This window comes from Dipodomys merriami, unplaced genomic scaffold, assembly GCF_024711535.1.
Source record: "Dipodomys merriami isolate MVZ:Mamm:240054 unplaced genomic scaffold, mDipMer1.0.p SCAF_668, whole genome shotgun sequence".
NCBI lineage: Eukaryota > Metazoa > Chordata > Mammalia > Rodentia > Heteromyidae > Dipodomys > Dipodomys merriami.
Window position 1 is genome coordinate 187,787 of NW_027206255.1, and position 16,744 is coordinate 204,530.

Sequence of the window (16,744 nt, forward strand, 5' to 3'; positions counted from 1 at the left end):
AAGCCGGGTGCTGGTGGCTCACGCCTATAATCCTAGCTACTCAGGAGGCTGAGATCTGAGGATCGCGGTTCAAAGCCAGCCCGGGCAGGAGAGACCATGAGACTCCTATCTCCAGAAAACCACCAGAAAACCGGAAGTGGCGCTGTAGCTCAAGTGGTAGAGCGCTCGCCTTGAGCTGAAGAGCTGAGGGACAGCGCTCAGGCCCAGAGTTCAAGCCCCACGACCGACAAAAAAAAAAAAAAAAAAAAAAAAAAAAAGATATTTAGGTAATGATTAGGAATTAAGAATAATGATAATATATTGGGACTGGTCTTTTATTCTATTTTACTATAGTAATAAAATGATATTTGTAATGATAGTATAAAAATACTCTTGTTTGGTATTTGAGTTATAATAAGTAATAAACATTTTAAATTGTTTTCCATAGGAAAAAATCATTTTCTTAATGTTATCAATTCTATTGATTTTTTTCTTTTCTTTTTTTCTTTTTTTTCCTTTTCCTCACTTTTTTTAAATTTTATTTTTTATTGTGAACATACTGTACAGAGGGGTTACAATTACATTGGCAAGATAATGAGTACATTTCTTATCAAGCATTGCAGCTTCCTCCTTTGTTTATCCTTCACATCCCTTCCCAGGGTATCAATTCTTTTGTAATGTCAAAACAATTAAAAAAATTACTCCAAGGCTGGTTTGCTCCAAGACTATATTTGTTTTCTTGTTCTAGTTTTTATATGTTGGTAGAAATTAAAATTCCAAAAATTCAATGGATATTGGTATTCAGGAACATCTTCATAGGTACTAATATTGGAGTCTCTTAAGTGGAATTGTTTTATTTCATTTGTTATTTTCACAAATAAATTAAGATGATTATGTATTTTGTTTCTTTTCACTGCTATTGGCTCTTACCTTAAGAATAATTTTTTTCCTAGCAAAGTAGAGAATACAATTGGATTGAGGAAGTAACATATGACTTTCATAGAATGCAGATGCATAGATTTGGGCCTTCTGTCATTTACTAAAAGTTTCTTCCTGAAAAGGTTATCAATGAATTACGAGTGATGCATAATTCCTAGATATTACAGTTATCACATACACTTTTTGATTGAGTTATCTCTGTATAAACAAAAAAAAAGGACCAAAAAAACCTCAAAATACACAGAAATCACATCTTTGTTTTAAACACTGTAGTTTACAAAGAATTTTTAGCCAACACTGAAAACATTTTAGGTATTCTGCAATTTGTGTGAAGTATTTTTAACAATAGTTTTCTTTTTTTGTTGACATAAATTCACATCAATATATAATCTCCTTTTATTGTATACATTTTAATGCTTTGGAAATAAATTGTACAATAATAGGTTTTCCAAGCCTAATATTCACAAACTTGCATTTCCTCAAATAGAAATGCTGTAAATTTTAGAACAGACATTAAAATAGATATAAAATTCACTTACAGGAATTTGTCCAGCATACATCCTCTATAGTGTGTCATTTTAAATTTGTTTTTAGGGATTATTTCCAGGGTCTCACACATATTATTCAAGTGCACTGTCAATAAACTATATTCCCTGTCCAAACAAGTTTTTTACTTCTCTTTAATACATACAATGAAGTGTAATGGCTGGAGCATATACAATTCTCTTTGACCTTTTAGGACTTGCAATCTTGCTTGCTAAAATGATCGTAGTATTATACAAATCATTCTCCTATGTAGAGTTTATCATTTTCTCTACAAATGCATTACTATATTTTGTGTCATCTTTTTATATTAGGGTCATACTAGTGAGTTTTCTTTGTCTTTTTTCTTAGAAACTAAAGAGGAACTTATTTCATATGCTCCTTTTATTGACTATTAATTTATATATGTTCTTCAAAGAAATATCCTATTTAGGTAAAAATTTATATAGAATTAGAAGATATAAAAATACTTAAGATTCAGTAATATTGTAGCATTAACATTGTAGCATTAACAAATATGTTCCCTGTATCTGTTGGATATGTTTTCACTTCGGTTATAGTATACTTTGGATTATGAAAAGCTATCACTTAATATAATCCAGTTTATTGTTGCTTTTCTTTAGCGACTAATGCTTTCCATGTCAAATTTTTAGAAATCCTTACTGATGCAATGTCATGAAATTTTACATTTATGTTTTATAGGTTTTCACATCTCACATTTAGTTTGATAATCATTTTTTATTTTAAATTTTTGTATAAGGATGGAGGTAGAATGGGTGCCTGAGGCTCATATCTGTAACCCTAATTACTGAGGAGTCTGAGATCTGAGGATCACAGTTTAAAGCCATCCCAGGCCGAAAAGTACATGAGAATCTTATATCCAATAAACCTCTAGAAAACCAGATCTGGTGCTGTGACTAAAGAGGTAGGGCACTTCTCATTGAGCGGAAGAGCACACAGACAGGGACTAAGCCCAGAGTTCAAGCCCCATGAATGACAAAAATACAAAGCAAAACAAAAAGATTGAGGTAATAGTCTAAGATCATTCTTTAAATCTCGAGAGACAATAGTGTCAATACACCCATTTAAGATTTTATTTTTATTTCATAAAGTCGTAGGATAGTTTTCAAAATCTATTGATCATAAAACTAAGAATTTATTTTGACAAATCTGTTACATTCCTCTATGTATCTGCTCTTAGAGTTGAACTATTTTATCTTCACTACTAAACATGGTAATAAGATTCAAAGCTAGTATGAAGGCTGAAGCTACACCATTTTACAAGATTGTTCTGACTGACCTGTATTCCTTGAATTTACATACGAGTTTATTGAGCAGGTGGACCAATATTCTACAGAGATATCTAGATGTTTGATAGTCACTCATATTTTGTACCTTGGAAAAACACAAGACCCCAGATATTATACATAGAGAAATGTCTTTAGAAAATACTTGAAACAACTAAAATTAGTTTCGGAATGAGTTAAGATTTAGATAATGCTGTATCTGAATGATAACAACTTGAGCTGTACAACAGAGGAAAGTGAGAGGGGAAAGAATGATGGACCACATAGGAGGTATATGTCATTTCTATTGTGTTTCAAAAAAATAGAAAGACCTCAGAGAAAAGAAGGAGAAAAGTAAAGTGTCCTGAGTCAAGTTTCTTTTTAATCCATCGAATAGTTTGGACCAAAGTCAGTGAAAAATGGGAAAAAATAAAGTAGAAAATAAAGCACTATATATACCTATTACAATGTAAGGAAATTTAATAGGAATATGATAATAAATTCCCAAATAAATAAGAGAAAGAATAGCTAAACTCTAAAGGGAAAAACAATGAAGATAGAAAAGAAGCAAAGTAAAACCTTTATCAATAACAAACACAAGAGATTGGAAGCGGAAAGGCAGTGGGAATATTCTAAATAACAATAAAAATTGCTAGAGTGGATAGAATATGGATCACATTTTATCATATATAATTTTGAAAAAACATACTAGGAATGAAAGTTTCAAAGTCATGATTTAAAACACTATTTGGATTATAACTAGGCAGTATAGCCCAGTGGTAAAACATTGGCCTAGCATGTGTGAAGCAATGGTGTGATCTCCCAAACATTACAAAGTACACACAAAGAACACACACACAAAAACCACATAAACACACACATACACACCACATACCCACATTTGGAATATTGATATTATCATATTAAACGGAGGAAATTATCACAAATAGTAAAAGTATGTTAATATATGAAATCTTAATATTGCTTGTACAATTTTAAAGTTTACTAGAAATAAAATAATCACAATATACTTGGATTTTAATAGATTAAGTAAATTGAAAATTAATAGAAGACATGAGAATCTTTGCAAATAAGGTTAAATAATAAACATTGTGAAACATGTGTCCTTTTATTTTGACAAATGAGTGATATTACTGGTGTTTTAACTCAAGATTTAGAATATGATAGCGAGATGCCCTATATAACATTAGCAATGGCTATATCTCTAATCATTTCATTCTGAATAGTTTTATAATAAGGTCACAGAGTTTCTCAGTATCTCTCGAATTTCAAACCCTATTTACGCTTCCCACCATAGCTAGAAAATGGATGCCACAAATCACAATGCCGAGCTCAATTTTTTTTTTTAATTCAAGAAAAAATATTTCCAAAAAGTGGCCAAGTAATGAAGCCTTTCTTAATAAAGTATGTGCTTCTTGAAAATACAGTAAGGATTTGTTACCTGGACAAATATGTTTATAACTATAAGAAAATAAATTTATTTAAAATCATAGCCATATACAAATTAAGAAAACAATTTTTAAATAGTCACATGTTAAATATTATAAAAGCAAAATACATGTGTTTGAATAATTTACATGTGTAAAATCATGCAAAAATAAATTAACTAATCCTACAACTCTGAAAAAAATGAATTAGCCTAAAAAACAAAAGAAATTATGTAAGCCAAAAATTTGAAATTTAGAAAATAAAATGAAGTGTACTCTTTAGTTGACTTAATTAAGTTTAAACCCTCTGCATATCAATTTTATAATAAAAATGCATTAACAAAGAAAGCAAAAGTACCCATGGATCAATAGCAATAGCAAAAGCATCAGTAGTCCTTCTTTTGAGTGAGCTAAAAAATCGATGGAAGAGATAAGTATGTTCCTTCCCTATGAAATGTACTCATTACTTTACCTTATTTATATAACTGTAACCCCTGTGTACATTACCATTAAAATAATATTAAATTGAAATGAAAAATAAACCAAGTGATATACCAATTAAGAATTCTTAGAGTCCATTGGTTAAAAACGTTGTAAAAACCTGCCCTAAATGCCCAAGGAATATACTTTGATGATACTATTTAAATATTTCAACTTCAGCAGAAAAGCAAAATTTTAAAAACTGTTACAAAGTAAAGTAATAAATCAGAATATATTACTATTAATATTAATCATAAGATGAATTTATAGTGGTAGTCAAATATGTAAGAAATGATGCAATTTGCCATTAATTTGCACTTAATAAGTGAGAAAGAATTTTTTAGGTCTTTTTAAATTATCATAAGATTAATGAAGGAACTGTTCTGTCACATCATATGATAATCAGATGAAGCTGATATTATAGCAAAGAACAGATTGTATTAAGTTTTTGAATGTTCATGTATATACTTATTTTGGTTGTGGGAACTTGTGGGTGTTTCAAATTCGGGTAAAGTTTTCTTGCTAGGCAGGCGTCATATCAGTGGTTAATTTTAGGAGAGGGGTTTCCTTTCCACAAGAACATGCACCTGATCTGTCCTTTTAGCCTTCTCATCATCAATGGCATCCGAGATGAACACCAACTTGTCCAGACTGCTACCTTCACTGGCCTGGATCCACAATCCATCTAATCGTAGTAACTAGATAGTGAAGGATGGTGGAAATGATCCAATGCACCAAGCTATAGATTGAGTAGGAATTTCACTAACCTTTTGGCCTGGGTTCTGTTCTCAAGCCTCTGAAGTATTTAAGAGTACAGATAGGAGCCCCTGGTGCCAAGCAGTAACAGTATAAAGAAATTAGACATATATATGACTTAGGCTTGTGATTATCTCAGGAAATGAATAAAAGAGCAGTGAAGCATAGAGGACAGCCAGAATTTTAACTAGGTACTCAGAGGATGAATAAACTTAAATAGCTACTCGGGAGTCTGAAATCTCATGACCACTGTTCAAAGCCAGTCCAATCATGAAAATACAAGCGATTATCTAAAAAAAAGAAAAAAAAAGAAATGGGTGAAGTGGTAGACCACTATCCTTGGGCACAGAATCTGAGGAATAATTCCCAGGCACTATCAAGCCTCAAGAATGATGACTGCATGCATGAGCACATGCACGTGTGCATTTGCATACTCGCATGCGCATGAACACACACACACACACACACACACACACACACACACACACACACACACACACACGCACAAATGAGTATTTCAATGTGAAGTTCTTTATTTTTTACCTTTGCTGTACTTTATTTCCCTGTACTGGCTCACAAATTAACAAAATCAGCTAAGGACATATTAACATAAAATTCATCATGTTTCTCTAAAATCTACACTCTTTTTGGAAGCCTGCTTTTATTTGATCCAAAAGTAAATTATTCAGGAAGTCAATTCCTCACACACAATTTTATAGTATTAGATGATTGCTTAGGTTCTTCCTAGCAATATGATTTTGTGAAATCCTGCATCAAGCAATATATTTCTTTCACTAGAAGTGAAGCCTCTGTCAAACAATTAATAATAGGTTTTTCTCCTCCTGGCATGCATCTGTAGTTATATTATCTTTATATATTTCATGATCTGTGTATGACAAAGACTACCGTGAAAGTAAAAACACCCTTCTCAACGTTTAGCATTTTTTATACCATTCATAGATATGAAGGTGTTTAACTGTTACTGAAATTGCTTTGGAATAAATAATGTTCACCCTGACTATCTTGAGAAAAAAGAATTGGTTTCTCAGCACTTTAGGTAAGAACATCAGGGAAAGAAACAAAATGAAAAGTGAGGAACAACTCAACACATACATTCAAATGAAACAAAACAAGATAAGAAAACACAAATTAATTCAGTACTCAAGAACCTGCAGGAAATGCAAAGATTTTTTAAAAATCAGCTATGAAAAGCTTATGAAAATCCTGACTTCATGGGAGTGCATTGATGTGAGAACAGTGGCTAAAGCCCAGACTAGACAGAAAAAACTGTACAGAATACCATGCACTTGTTATTCTAAATTCCAGGAAGAATAACAAAGTGGACTGAGGCCAAGATCATACACAAGTAGGAAGCCAGTTTCTATCTGAAAAATTATCAGGATACTTTAGGGCTGGCACATGACAAAATGGTAAGCACACCCATTTAGGGGGCACAAGACACTGAATTCAAACTGTAGTATCAGGAATATTAAAGAAAAAAGTTATGATTATAAATAATTGGAATAATTGTAACACTTGAGTATTTTAGTGGAGAAAAATCCATTAGAGAGATAGAATGAACCCACTTTCCTATGCTACTTTAGTGATAATGTTTAGTGGTACTTCAGCCAAAACAGAGTTACCTTGCAAATGAGCATGGATGTGCATTTCGGGGATGGAAATACTCTACTTACACAGATGTAAATTAAATAGATTTTTTTGGGTAGATTGTAGTTCTTGAACTAAGAGCCTGGGTGATGGCCATGAGCTTTTTCTCTCAAGGCTACCACTCTATTACTTTGAGCCACAGTTCCTATTCTTATTTTCTGTTCGTTGTTTGGAGATAAGAGGCTCATGGACTTTCCTGCCCAGGATGGCTTCAAACCATGTTCATCAGATCTCAGCCTCCCGAGTAACCAGGATCCCAGGCATGAACCATCGAGGTTTTTAATAATTTAGTAAATTGTATAGTTACAGAAGTTATAAATTATCATTGTAACCTGTGTAATATATGTATGTATGTATATATCAATACATATGGGAAGAAATAGTTTAACACATTTTTGAATCTACAGAACATATATGAAATCATCCTTCATTATAATATAATATGGAAACAAAAGTTAATGAGGAGCAAAACAAAGGGAATTGTTACAAGTTTCTTTTTGTTGAGTGAAATATGTATCAGTTTGGAAAAAAAACCATCTCTACTTTAACAAAATGGATAATTGCTATTAATTCCAATCCATCTATTAGCCCATATTGTACATCCTCACACATGAGTGTCAAAATCAAACCAAAATTTTTTGTCTGTATTTAACTCACCTGTTATAATTTAGGGGATAGATGATGTAATCAAATAAAGATTAAAATAATAGAAAGTGAGGCTATGAGTTAGAGCTGAAAAAGATTTTAAATATGATAATAGCTAATTAAAATGTGTATTTCTTACTTTTCCTCTGTTGTTATGTCTCTCATTCCCACATTAGGAAAGTACTTAGAAGGTTCTCACTAAATTTATGTAAGTATTAAAAATATATTGAAAGAATATGGGCATAGTGTGGTTTTAGCTTATTGAGACATGTATGGGAGAGTGTGTTTTTGAGGACTTGCAATACGTTGTGATGGAGATAAAAGGAAGGTGTGCTTATTCTAGAAAACTGGCTAGAGGATGGCTCTCAGAATGGTAGTGATGAATTCTTCCAAAAGGTTACAGTAAAATCACTTTCACAACCTTGTTCATTACTGCACTATTCACCACAGCCAAGTTATGGAAACAGCCAAGATGCCCTTTGGCGAAAGGATGGTTGGAGAAAGTGTGTCATATATACACAATTGGATTGCACCTATCCATTATGAGCACTGTTACATTATTTACAAAGAAAGGGATAGATCTAAAAATATGTTAAGTAAACGAAGTGAGAAGCAGACACACAAAGGACTCATGTTCTGTCGCATATTTGGAAGCCAGAATTTTATGCAAGTTAGACATCAGTATTAACCAAAGTTTTCATTTTTCAGAGCAGTATTTAAAAGGTGTAATTTTTTTTTTATAAAATTGAACTTTTCATCTAACAAAATGAATACCAGGAAGCTATCACTTGGAAGATGTGAGGGGAAGTCAAAGGGAAGGAATAAAGAGAGTTATGGAGGAAAAAAGTGAAGACATAATATTCAATGCAAATAATATGAAATTAGAAAAAATTAAAGTGGGGTGAGGTTTGGAAGGGTAGGGAAAAGTTATATAAAGATCCATTATAGTTAAAAATTCATTTATTGAATGGAAATTCCCGTATACACCTAGTTAAGATAATAAAAATATGATTAAAAACAATGGAGATATTTGATCTTAAACTGTGTTCTCTTAATCCATGAGTCAATATAATAGTTTCCTCCTCAGAAATTTTCTTTACGGGTATTTTCCTCATAGTGACAGAAAAGTGATCAATGCAATGAATATGAATACATCACATTGCACATATAAAATCACAGTAAAAATGTTAGAATTCATCACATGATAAAATAAGAGGTAGAATTTGCCAAATGCTAATTGATTGTTTTTCCAAGTACTTAACCTATGGTATATAATTGAATCCTCACAATAATTCTATAAAGTGGAACTCCTTACATTTTTAATTCTCAGATGATGATATTGAAGTCTTCAGAGTTGGAATTACTACTACAACATTGCACACATGGTAAGTGTTAGCCTGACGATCATCTCCGACTGTATCAATTAACCTCATTCTATTTTATGACTAAAATACCAGCACTTAGTTTAAAAATTATAGGAAAATTTCCCGAATTATTGTTTTCACTTTCACAATATTTCACTTTATCTTTGTTAGAAAATAGGGAACTGTAATATGAAAACTCAAAGTTCATAATCAATTACCTCCCTGGTGAAAGGAACTGCTCAAGTATAATATTCTTGATTTCTAGCTCAAAATAGTAGAAATCATATTTTATCCCTTCACTCAACACTGCACTGCCTGGGGACCCTATTTCTGTTTAACACTGTCTTACTGAAAGAATGACCTCCCCAATTCCTGATGGAAAAATTCTGCAGGTCTTATGGACAAATCATTTCCACTTTGTAGCTCAACTAAGTTGTTTACCATTCAAGTATTTTGATTGCTTTTTATACCCAACATTTTGAGAGAAAGGTACTACTTCAAAATGCTATTAAACAAGACTGATATAAAAATCACCTTTGACCCCAGATAAATATTTTACCTTTCCTATACTCAAAAATGCACTCTGACCTATCATTAATGTTAGGAATGAGAGGATAAAAAATCATAGACACCAAGACCTAAGTATGAATTAAAGACTCTCCAACTTGTGAATACTATTGGTTTAAAAAGACATGAAGGGATGGAAAGGTGGCTTAGTGGTAGAGTGCTTGCCTTGGATGCATGAAGCCCTGGGTTCGATTATTTAGCAGCACACAAGCATAAAGAAAAAAGTGGAAGTGACGCTGTGGCTCAAGTGGTAAAGCGCTAGAGTGGAGCTTAAGAGCTGAGGAATAATGCCCAGAGTTCATGCCCCACTACCGTACCCCTCCCCCTCAAAATAAAGACATCAATACTACCAATGTTTTTCAAAATTTCTTATGATAATGAAGATTCAATTATAAACTATTAACACTTGAAAATACTCATTTTCATGGTAGTAGAACACAAAACACAAGATTAATCCTAACCATATTAAAAGACATTTATTTATACTACAAATTCACTCTTATAACTACAAAGATTCTAAAAATAACTGAAGCACAGTGACACAAAAATAATTTAACTGCATCATCTACATTCAAAGGACTGTGCTAATAGAAAGCAAAATTATACTAATAATTAAGTTACCCAATTCACTTACATTCTTTTATTCTATTTCTTTTATTTTCATAAAAACTGGCTTTTCATAAAATGATCCATAAAAGAGCCTATATACACACTTACATTTTCAGATCTTAAAAATATTTATTTCAGAAATATCTTTAGCTGTATAGTCAATGAACTAAAATATTACTAAAATATTTAAATGGTTTTCAAAAATTGCAAGACTCGCTCTGGGATGTTATTTATATTGGAAAAGATATTCAAAAAGCCTTATTTGTTAAAGTTGTGATCGTTACTCCCACAAAAGAACTATTAATGAAGGAACATTTGTATTTGTATGTACAAAACAAGTTCAAATGCATCCACAATCTGGAGATGACACGTGTTTTTGTTTTTTTTTTAAATATATATCTAACAAGCATAGCCACAATACTGATTTTCAGTCAATATGATGCGATATTCAAACCTTAAAAATACGGGGTTTATTATCATAGTGTGAATAGATATGATATTACAAAGAAAGTTATTTTCAACAGAAATTTGGAAAGTGTTTATCCACCTTGAGTTTCACAGAAAAAACCAGAGAGCAATACCTATTTCTTCAAGTCGGTCAAAATCACTCCATGAATATTTCTTAAAAATATAACCAATTTAAGATTTCAAATACATATTTTGTACTGACAGTCATCTTACAGCAATAAATTACTACCTGATTATATGTGTATCTTTTTACCTAACATATATTAAGAACTGAAAATGATCGCTTTTATCTAACTTATGTTGTAAATGCTTTGATTATGATGATGTTATTAACAAATAAAATGTACAGAAGGGTGGTTCCACTGAAATGACAGGACAGAACACTGATAAATAAAACAACATTGCAACACAGTTCTTTTCAGCCTCACCCTGTTCATATTGGCAAGCAACATTGCAACAGCACACACACACACACACACAGACACAGACGCACATAAACACGTATGTGTGCACACGTTCACACACATATACATACATGCTAAATTCAGGGTTTATTGTACAAAAAAGTTCAAATAAAATATTAGTGATTAGGACAAATGATAATTTGCCTTATTACAAAATAATTCATAATCCAGTCACCATGGTAGTCACATTTCATCTGCCCCTCCACTTGTGACCACTTAATATATTTTAGGTAATTTTTTAGCTAATTCATTCCTTCATTAGTTAAATACTAATACTAGAGCTTGAACTCAGGGCCTAGCTCTGTCCCAGAATTTGTTATGATTTTGTTTTAGTTTTCTCAAGTCTGGCATTTTATTGCTTGTACCACAGCTCCATTTCTAGCTTTTGCTGGTTACTTTCAAACCAGAATCTAATGGACTTTTTTCTTGCTCTGGTTTCAAACCACAATCATCAGATTTCGTCTTTCTGATTAGCTAGGAATAAAGACATGAGCCACCAGTGTGGCTCCTACTTTTTCCTATACTTATCTATTGCACATACTTAGATAGCAATTTAATATTGAGAGTATAGAAGCAAGCTGTATAGTGATTATATTGTTCTGTCAGAAATTCAAGTTAGTAATGTAAATTTCTTCTTAAGAACATACACAAAAAATACTTAAGAAGAAATCTGATGATGATGATGATGATGATGATGTGTGTGTGTGTGTGTGTGTGTGTGTGTGTGTGTGTGTGTGTGTGTGTGTGTGTGTGTGTGTGTCTGTACTGTTGCAATGTTTCACATGTAAGCACTGTGCAGGGATGTCCAGACATTCACAGTAATTGCGTGAATATCTGCCTTGAGCTACCAACTCATGGACAATGTCTAAGTGTCCACTCTAGGCTTCCCGATGAAGAGGGGTATACTCATCCTCATCCCTAGTATTCATAGGAGTGGCATTTTTGGAAATTAGTCTCCACACTGTAGTAAGCAGCAAGAAAAGCACTCTACCACTGAGCCACTTTCCCAGCCCAAGGATTAAGATTCTTGTTTGTAATTTGGTCATAGCTATATCTCTTTATGTAGGCTACTAAAAATGTATTTACTAATTTCCAGTTAATATATAAATTCTATTTCCATCTCTTTTAACAAATAAAAAATAAAATTGTTTGCTTTGTAAATGTATCAGAAGCATGGATTTTTTGGCTAGCTAGGTGATTGCACATCTCTCTCTCTCTCTCTCTCTCTCTCTCTCTCTCTCTCTCTCTCTCTCTCTCTCTCTCTCTCTCTCTCTCTCTCTCTCTCTTTCATGATTCTCAGATACAATATGGTTGCTCCATAATTATCCTAATTTATTTTGCTTTTATATTTTTGGTTGCATCATTTCACTTTCTGCTCTACCATTTAACAAATCAGCACACATAAACAGAACCACAGAAGTTGTTCTGTGGCTCAAGTGGTAGAGCACTTGCCTTGATTTGAAGAGCTCAAGGACGGTGCCTAAACCCAGAGTTCAGGCCCCACAACTAATTTTTAAAAAAAAAGAATCTAAATCCTTGATAATTCTTGGAACAGATCTGACTGAAATCAATTGAATCACACTTTTCCTGCACAATGAAAGAAAAGGTCCAGGCTGGGAAAGCAGCTAGAGAAGGCAGGCAGATTTTATCGGTGACAAAACTTTGTGGAAAATGGTACAGAGGATTACTTACTGGAGATCCACTTGCACTGGAAGCATGATGCTGAACTATTGCTTGCTGATTCTGAACTATTGCTTTGATCATTATATTCTCCAAGAAGAAACAATGAAATTTAATTGATATCAAAGGACTACTAATGCATTTTGACTTCTCATTAAGCATCTTCAATCATCAAAATCACCTGAAGAAAATAGATAGGCCTACTTTTTTTTTTTTGGTCTGGTCGTGGGGCCTGAACTCTGGACTGAGCATTGTCCCTCAGCTCTTCAGCTCAAGGATAGCGCTCTACCACTTGAGCCACAGGGCCACTTCCGGCTTTTTTCTTTTTGCTTATGTGGTGCTGAGGAATCGAACCCAGGGCCTCTGGCATGCAAGGCAAGCACTCTACCACTGAGCCACCTTCCCAGCCCAGGCCTAATTTTTTAGATGGAAACAAGTGTTTAAAAAAAAACAAGAATTTAGGTAGTCATACAAAGGACTTCTATTTTACTACTGCATTATACATTTTTTTCTAATGTTGGTTACCAATAAATAATGGATCTATTAGAAAGCTCTTAAAGCTCATATATTGAATAGTAATTTCTCTTACACTATATCTTTGTATTTCCCAAATCATTTACATAGTAGGCTTTGTTTCCTATTTTCTCCTTCTTAGAATAAGCTGCATATGAAGACACCACTGTCCCTCATTTTCAGTCTGTGCATTTTAATACGGAGGAAAATCTTTCCTCTGCTCTCTATCAATTCAGTACACCTCAGTTACCACAATTTAAAATAGTAAAAATGGAAAAAGAGAAAATAAATCATGGTGAAAAAACATGCAGAAAATTCACCGGATTTTTCTGACCATTTCAACCTACGTGAACTATTGGGGAAATACATGGACACCTCATTCCCACTGGTACTCAAAGTCTCTGGTTAGGCAATTCTGATGAAGACAAGGAACAAGATCAAAACGTGAGGAAGGTATCAATTGCAAGAAAATAATGGAGAAGAATCCATGCAAATTTCTTCTTTGAGATGCTGAAATTAATCGGCTTACTATACTGCCGAGACTACTTTCCAAAAAGGCCACTCATATGTATACTAGAAATGAGGTAAGTATACCCCTCTTCATCGGGAATCCTAGAGTGGACATTTTGACATTGTCCATGAGTTGGTAGCTCAAGGCAGATATTCATGCAAGAATTCTGAATGGCTTGGCACCCCTGCACAGTGCGTATATGTGGAATAATACCAGAATGGATTCTTTCTTACTTCATCATGATGCAGATACCAATCCCCAAACTAAAGGCCTCTTGACCTCCTTAAATATTGTTTCTTGGGATAGAAATAGCAAAGATACGCTGTATCTCCTTCTGTTTAAACATGATTTCAAACCGGACTGAAGAACAACTTGGAAGAAACTGCATTTGATATTGCCAAAAGCATAAGTATGTATCACTAACTCTTTGAAGTTGTGGATGGCTGTACAAATTGTTCTCCTATGTAGTAATGGTTTGGTTAAGTTTCTTAAATTTCAAAAGTGCCAGTCCATCCTTTCTGTCCCTACAAAATATTTTCATAATACAAAATAACAGCAAGATCTTAATTTAAAAATTTATGGATTCCATGTTATTCTTCCACGTGAATTGCCTGACTTTGATGTCAAAATGTATTCAAGAGTTGTTTGTATGCATCTATAATGATTTCTGCAGAGTTTGTGATTTTTTTAATTTTATCTTATCTGTTGAAAAGAATAGTATAGAAATTAAAGATATTCCTGGTGATTGTCTGAAAAAAGTATCTATGTTTGTATAAAGTCCATAATCTATTTCATTGTCTTCTAGATATAATATTTTGAAGTCTACATTGTTTTATAATATATAGGTTCATTAATAAATGTGTCCTTTCAGATTACATTCCATATAGGAAAAGTTTAAGATTCCTTTTTCCTAAGCCTTTATATTATTTTATTTCTTTGGGATAAAAAGATAATGTTATCTAATTTCAAGTATTTTAAAGGTTATGCTATGTAAGGGCCTTTCGAAGGTGAAAGTTTAATACACTGATGTCAAACTAACCTTTAATTCTATGAATTACAGGTTTTGTTACACTTGTATTTTTCTAATCAACTTTTTAATAACTATTTTTCATTGCATTTGAAGAATGAAAAATATGGAATAATTCACAAATTTTCATGCCATCCTTGTGCAAGTGCCATGTTAATCTCTGTATTGTAATTTGTGTAGACCTGCTGCTGAAGCATGGAGTATCCTCTAAATTTAAGTAGTTAACGATGTAATCTTTATACACGCATATATCCTTGGTTGCCTATTTGTAACAAGGAACCTTTATTGTTACTAAAAATGCTATTGATCTTATTTCTCTAAATTTCTTTGTATAGTGGAAAAAACTTATATTGTTTGGTCGATTGCTCATATTTGCAATTTTTTGTCAATGACTATTTTGACGTTTTCATTTTAAATTTGATCATATTTTGAAGCCTTTATAGCTAAGTTCAAAGGTAATTGCTTTTCAAGTACTTATTTATCAACTGAGTTAGCTTTGTGGAGCTAATGGATTCAAAGTAAGCCTTGCTTAAGAGCTACTTCTAAACTTCTGCAGCTTAAAATTTTCTAAATGAGGTCTCAGTGGTACAAATGTCTTTCTGTCCCTTTACCCTTCTTCTATGTAGGAACAGACCAACCAGAATATCTTACCTGACAGCATAGATTGTCTTACTGGAACAAAACTAATCTTAGTTACAAGGGTTCATAGAGATATGTACACTTCAGACTTAATTCTTCAGAATAGAAGGTATTTTATCAAAATATAATTGTTTATTATTCCTATCATTTCAAAACTAGCTAAAGCCAAGAAGGTAAAAAAATGTTCATATTCATGTTTACTTAATATTCTGGCCTGTCTACCATCCAACCAGGCAGGAACTTGCACTACTGACTTTCTATCACCAAATATTTCCATAACTCCTGAAAAAGTCCATATGTTTTTCCTCGATATTAGGCTTAAATTGGTAATGTTTTAATCAAAGAGTTTCCTCTTGCCTCCAGGCTGTAAATTTACAAATGGTAAAGTTTTATGTCTAACTCTACCAAAAACTGAGGTAGAGATAATGGAATAATACTTTAAAACACAGTTGCCTTTGATGCCCTAACCACAACGGAACATTGCATAACAATTTCTTCTATTATATATACATATATATTTTATATTTATATGTGCTGATCTTAAATTTCACACAGTGAATCTTACTAGAATTCATTGATAATTTGACAAATAAATTTAAAATTATTCCCATAAATAGATTGGAACATAAATAATTAGGTTTAGAATATATATTAGAATATAAAAAGTATCAATGCAATGTCTTCGGTATAAACTTGTATTACCTTCTAAGTGTTCTTGGTCTTCTGAATTCACATAGTAAAAAAAAAGCAGTATTGTTTTCCTCTAATCTAGAAGAGATTTTACACTGCTGATGTGTTTCTTGTGTTAACTCGCTAGTCCCAAAGTGTTTTTTTTCCATATTTCTGAAGCGTTCTTACTGATTATACCCAAATTTTTGCTGATATGATGCCTAAAAGCTATTATTCTTCTGCAGTACCCATGGGTATGAGGATATCAGGTCCCAGTTACCTGCATCATCAGATAACATGGGCAAGACTTCTCACCTTGGCCCATGCAACATTCTAAGAGAAAGTAATTGAAGACCCATCTCATATTCTCATTTCCTATAATATTTCAGTGCCCCAATTCCTTGCAGGAATTAGCAGTAAGCAATTGTGAAATGTAAGGCAACTCCAAATGAAAGATGAGATCACAAAATATGACAGAAAGTACTGTAG

General features: G+C 32.7%; 1 pseudogene; it reads right to left on the minus strand.

Moving 5' to 3' along the window:
- Window positions 1–15,047: 15,047 nt before the first annotated feature.
- On the minus strand, window positions 15,048–15,144 carry LOC138815767 (U6 spliceosomal RNA; annotated as a pseudogene).
- Between the last annotated feature and the right edge of the window lie 1,600 nt (window positions 15,145–16,744).